Here is a 6,217-nt window from a genome sequence, read left to right as displayed (position 1 = left end):
TCTCTTTCTAAAATCAATGAAAAAAAATGTCCTCAGGTAAGGATTATAAAAAAGATTTTTCTGCCCTAGCTGGTGTGGCTCAGTAGATTGAGCACTGGCCTGCAAACCAAAGGGTCACCAGTTCAATTTCCAGGCAGGGCATATGCCTGGGTTGTGGGCCAAGTCCCCAGTAGGGGAAGTGTGAGAGGCAACCACACATTGATGTTTCTCTCTGTCTTTCTCCCTTTCCCTCTCTAAAATAAATAAATGATTTCTCTCAGGCTGGTAACAAAATAGGGAGTCAGAGAGATTTGCTCATGAGGAGGATTTAATGTGCCATTGCTTGCATAAAAATGGAGGGGGGTATATCATCATGATATCAGGGAACTTTACCCTGTTTTTGTTTATTGAGGTATTCAAAGAGCCTTAAAAAAGTGTGGCACAGTAGGCGTTCAGTAAATATGTATTGAATGAATGAATACACTTTCCTCTCCATACTTATCATCCCAAAATATCTCTACCTAACACACTTTAACTATGTTGCATATATCCCAAATATACTGCCCATGGCTACCCCAAAGAAGGATAACTCAAAGTTTGTGAATAATTGCCTCAACTCCCAAGTGCAGAAAAACTCTGGGATCTTATCTTCATATTCTCTAATATATGCTCTAAGCATTCTATATATTAAGTGTTCAAAGGAAACAAGAGTATGATAAAGCAAAGGACAATATTCAAGTGAAGACTACAACCTTAAGTAACTGGTTGCAAGGCAAAAATTAGTATTCATACTCTTCTTTCTAGAAGATCCATTTTATATTCCCTTCACCTCAGTTAACTTAAATATTTATTCCTGAGGGGAGTTAACACTTGGTGATTCTACTTGTGTGTTGTAGTTATCTTCCTTTCACTTTTACTTTTTTCTTTTCTCTTTTGTTTTTCCTTTAATCTTTAAAAAACATTTTTTAAAAATCAAAGTATAGGACTTCCGCCAAGATGGAGGCATAGGTGGAGACTCTGTGCCTTCTCTCACAACCAAGTTTAAAGACAACTAAATATTAGCAACAGAAAACACAGCCAGAACACAGAAAATTGAACTTTTTGGAAGTCCAATAACAACAAATTCTTCAGCCTGACCAGTAAGAGGGGTGAAACCAGCAGCTGGTGGAGCAGGGTTGCACAGAAAAACTCGGTCAGACGGACTCGGGCGCGGGGACCCCAGGCGCAGGGTTGGACCTAGTAAGCGACTCAGCGAGCGACCATGGGGAGACAGCGAGGGAGCAGGGCTGCGGGTTGACTGTGGTTGCGCTTTCTCACGCAGATAGACAAGCGAGGGAGTGGGCAGTGAGACTACAGGACTGAGAAGGCCCCACAACAATAGCAGCACGGGGCGCCGCCATTTCCCTGCTCTGACCCCGCCTCCACATATAACATCACAACCCAGCGACCTGAGAGTCCAAGGCTCCGCTCCTCATACTTAAAGGGCGGGAACAGACCAAAAATGGCTCAAGAAGATCTAAAAACCCCAGAGCCTATAAATCTAAGCGATGAAGAAATAGCAAAACTCAAAGACGCACAGTTTAAAACACTGGTGATCAGGATCCTCACAGAACTGGTTGATTATAGCCACAAATTAGACAAACACATGAAGGCAAAACTAATTGAAATGAATGGAATTGCACAGGAAACCAATAGCGATGAAAAGGAAACTGGGACTCAAATCAATGGAGTGGACCAGAAGAAAGCAAATAATGGCCAAACAGAAAAGAGTCAAGAAGCAAGAATTCAAAGAAATGAGGAGAGTCTTAGGAACCTCCAGGACATCTTTAAATGCTCCAACATCCGAATTATAGGGGTACCAGAAGGGGGAAAGGCACAGCCACCAGTGGAAAACTTATGTGAACAAATAATAAAGGAGAATTTCCCCAGTCTGGCAAAGAAAATACACTTCCAGGAAATCCAGGAAGCTCAGAGAGTACCAAAGAAGTTGGACCCAAGAAGAAACACACCAAGGCACATCATAATTACATTAGCCAAGATTAAAATGAAGGAGAGAATTCTAGAAGCAGCAAGAGATAAGGGGACAGTCACCTACAAAAGAGTTCCCATCAGACTGTCAGCGGATTTCTCAAAAGAGACCTTACAGGCAAGAAGGGGCTGGAAAGAGGTATTCCAAGTCATGAAATCCAAAGACCTACAACCAAAATTGCTCTATCCAGCAAAACTTTCATTTAGAATGGCAAGACAGATAAAGTGCTTCTCAGATAAGATCAAATTCAAGGAGTTCATCATCACCAAGCCCTTATTATATGAAATATTAAAGGGACTTATCTAAAAAAAAGAAGGTAAAAAAAACATGAACAGTGAAAAGACAGCAAACTCACAGTTATTAACAACCACACCTAAAACAAAAGCAAACTAAAAGGACAGCTAGATCAGGAGTGGAAACATAGAAATGAAGATCTCAAGGAGGGTTAGCAACAGGGGAGTGGGAGGAGGAGAAGGGGGGAGAAGGTACAGAAAATAAGTAGCATAGACAGTAGATAGAAAATAGATGGGGGCAAGAATAGTATGGGAAATATAGAATCTAAAGGACTTGAGACACATGGTCATAAACTAAAGGGGGGTAATGGTGGGGACGGGGGGTAGGGTGGAGGGGAACGAAGGGGGGAATAGAACAATTGTAATGGCATAATCAATAAAAAATAAATTAAAAAAACAAAACAAAACAAAACAACCAGGACCGATGTTCTTCTTCCGCCCGAGATGAGCATGGAGGCACTTGACTTATTGCTGCCATTAAATTGAAGTGTTCAGCTGAAAAAAAAAATCGAAGTATAACACAAAAGTAAAACTCCTTCCACTTCTTTTGTTTCCTTTTTCTTCTTCTTTTGTTTTTTCACTTTGTTTGAAACTAACCCACATACTACAGAGTACGCTACAAACACCATGAGGCCAGCTTCAGTATTACTTTTTCTATTTCGACCACCAAGACCAGTGTTCAATTTCAGTGAGAAAGGGAACCAGAGGGTAAAACTACTTCCACTTTTGATGATGATGGAGTAATTTGTGCTGAACCTGTTTGTGCACCAAAAAGAACTGTACAACTAGACAAAATATGATGAGACAACATTTTCAGGCATTGAGCAATAAGTGTTACAAGAGTATAACCACTGCCCTGGCTGGTGTGGCTCACTGGATTGAGCACTGGCCTGCAAACCAAAGGGTCACCGATTTGATTCCCAGTCAGGGCACATGCCTGGGTTGCGGGCCAGGTTCCCCAGTAGGGGGCATACGAGAGGCAACTACACATTGATGTTTCTCTCTTTCTCCCTCCCTTCCACTCTCTAAAAATAAAATATTTCAAAAAATAAAATTAAATCTCCCGTCTTATACAAAAGTGAATTCCAAATGAATTTCACACAAATGTAAAATGTAAAACTATAAAACTTAAAAAAAAAACCCTTATGACACAGTCTTTGGAACCTAAGGCTAAGTGAAGAGATTTTGACTTGACTCCAAAGCACAATCCATGAAGGAAAAAATGGATAAATTACACCTCATCAAATAAAAACATTGTGCTCTAAAAAAAAAGATTGTGTATGAAAAGACTTGCTAAAAACTTGGATAAAATATTTTCAAAATACATATCTGATAAAGGCCTTGTATCTAGAATATATAAAGAACTCTCAAAGTTTAATAGTAAAAACAATCTATTTAAAAATTGTACAAAATACATGAACAGATATTTCACTGAATATAACAGCAGGTGGTAAGTAAGCACATGGTAAGATGCCCACTATCATTAGCTATTAGAGAAATGCAAATTAAAACTACAGTGAGATACCACTATATACCTATGAAGTTGGCAAACATAGAAATTGTGATAACACCAAATATTGGTGAGAATCTACCAAAATTGGATTACTCGTACGTTTTTGGCAATAATGTAAAATGGTAGAGCCATTCTGGAAAACATTTTAATAGTTTCTTTAAAAACTATTTACATACTAAATAAAATTAAAAAAAACTATTTACACTATAATCTAGCAAATGCAATTTTGGCCACTTGTCCCAGAAAAATGAAAACTTACATTCACCATAAACCTGTATATGAATGTTTAAAGCAGCTTTATTCATAATAGCCTCCAACTGTCAATAATCCAAATGCACTTCAATGGATGAACAGTTAAACAAAATGTGATCCATCCATTGGAATACTATGTAGCAATAAGGAAGAATGAATTATCCATACCTAGATAAATGTTCAGATCATTTTTGCAGTGAAAAAAAAGCCAGTCTTGAAAGCTTTCATAATGACTTCATTTATATAACATTCTTAAAATCTCAAAGTTAAAGAAATGGCAAACAGATTAGTTGTTACCAAGGATTTGGGATTAGGACATGAAAAGTATGGAGCATATGGCAGTAAAATTGCATGAAGGAGCCTTGTGATGATGGGGCAGTTTACCTTTTGATTGTGGTGATGGTTCTATGAATATACACTTGTGGTATACATGTAAATTAATATCTGACTTATCAGAAGCAATAGAAATCAGGTGGTAGTGGGATGAGACTCAAAGAATTAAAAGAAAAATCTGTCAAACAATAGTTTCTATATCCACAAAAACTATTCTTCAGAACTGAAGAGTTGCCCTGCCTAATGTGGCTCAGGGGAATGAGTGCCAGCATTCAAACCACAGGGTCACTGGTTCAATCGCCTGTCAGGGCACATGCCTAGTTTGCAGGCCGGGTCACCAGTAGGGGGTGCATTAGAGGCAATCACACATTAATGTGCCTCTCCCTCTCTTTCTCTTACCCCCCTCTCTAAAAATAAATAAATAAAATATATTTAAAAACTAAAGAGAGTTGTTATGAGAATAGATGTTAAAAACTCTCATCTCAAGGAAAAATATTGTAACTGTGTGGTGATGGATGTTAACCAGACTTATTTAGTGATCACTATGCAATTAAACAGCAAATACAAAAACTAGAGACAAAACTAATTTTCAGATATATAAGCAATGAATGTATTGTTAGCTACCATAGTTACTTACAAGAACCAAAAAATAAATAAATAAAATAAAACAAAAAAGACATACCAAAAGAAGTTCCTTAGGATGAAAGCAATTGATAATAGAGATTTAAAAGAATCCACACAAAGAAACAAAAAGTGCATTAAAGGTAATTGTGTAGGCAATGAAAACCCCCCCCCAAATTTCTTTGTTTATGATGGCCATTCTGACCATTGTGAAGTGGTATCTCATTGTGGTTTTAATTTGCATCTCTCTGATAGCTAACGATACTGAGCATCTCTTCATGTGTCTCTGGATCATCTGTATGTCCTCCTTGGAGAAGTGTCTGTTCAAGTCCTTTTCCCGTTTTTTAATTGGGTTAGTTGTCTTCTTAGAGTGGAGTCATGTAAGTTCTTTGTATATTTTGGAGATTAAACCCTTGTCTGAGGTATCATTGGCAATTATGTTTTCCCATACAATTGGTTGTCTTTTTATTTTAATACTATTTTCTTTAGCCATGCAGAAGCTTTTTATTTTGATGAGATCCCATTTGTTTATTCTTTCCTTTATGTCCCTTGCTCTAGGGGACATATCAGTAAAAAAGTTGCTGCGTGAAATATCTGAGATTTTCCTGCCTATGTTCTCCTTCAGGACTCTAATGGTGTCATGACTTATATTTAAATCTTTTATCCACCAATTTATTTTTGTGTATGGTGTAAGTTGGTGCTTGAGTTTCATTTTTTTGGATGTATCTGTCCAGCTCTCCCAACACCATTTGTTGAAGAGGATATTTTTACTCCATTTTATGTTACTGCACCCTTTGTCAAATATTAATTGCCCATAGAGACTTGGGTTTATTTCTGGGTTCTCTGTTCTGTTCCTTTGGTCTATGTGCCTGTTTTTTTATGCTAGTATCAGACTGTTTTGTTTACTGTGGCCTTGTAATACAATTTGGTATCAGATATTGTGATCCCTCCTACTTTGCTCTTCTTTCTCAAAATTGCTGCAGCTATTTGGGTCATTTATGTTTCCATATAAATTTTGAAGTGTTTGTTCTATGTCTGTGAAATATGCCATTGGTACTTTAATAAGTATTGCATTGAATCTGTATATTGCTTTGGGTAATATGGACACTTTGATGATGTTTATTCTTTCAATCCATGAACATGGTATGTTTCCATTTGTTTGTGTCTTCCTTGATTTCTTTCTTCAGTGTTGTGTAG

General features: G+C 37.5%; 1 pseudogene; it reads right to left on the bottom strand.

Annotated features, from left to right (window-relative positions):
• Positions 1 to 2,881: 2,881 nt before the first annotated feature.
• On the bottom strand, positions 2,882 to 3,011 carry LOC119058113 (uncharacterized; annotated as a pseudogene).
• Positions 3,012 to 6,217: the final 3,206 nt, after the last annotated feature.

Source organism: Artibeus jamaicensis, unplaced genomic scaffold, assembly GCF_021234435.1.
Source record: "Artibeus jamaicensis isolate MK-2021 breed Jamaican fruit bat unplaced genomic scaffold, CSHL_Jam_final contig_240, whole genome shotgun sequence".
In the NCBI taxonomy this organism is placed as follows: domain Eukaryota; kingdom Metazoa; phylum Chordata; class Mammalia; order Chiroptera; family Phyllostomidae; genus Artibeus; species Artibeus jamaicensis.
The sequence above is the reverse complement of the archived record's forward strand: the minus strand, read 5'-3'. Positions and strand labels throughout refer to the sequence as shown.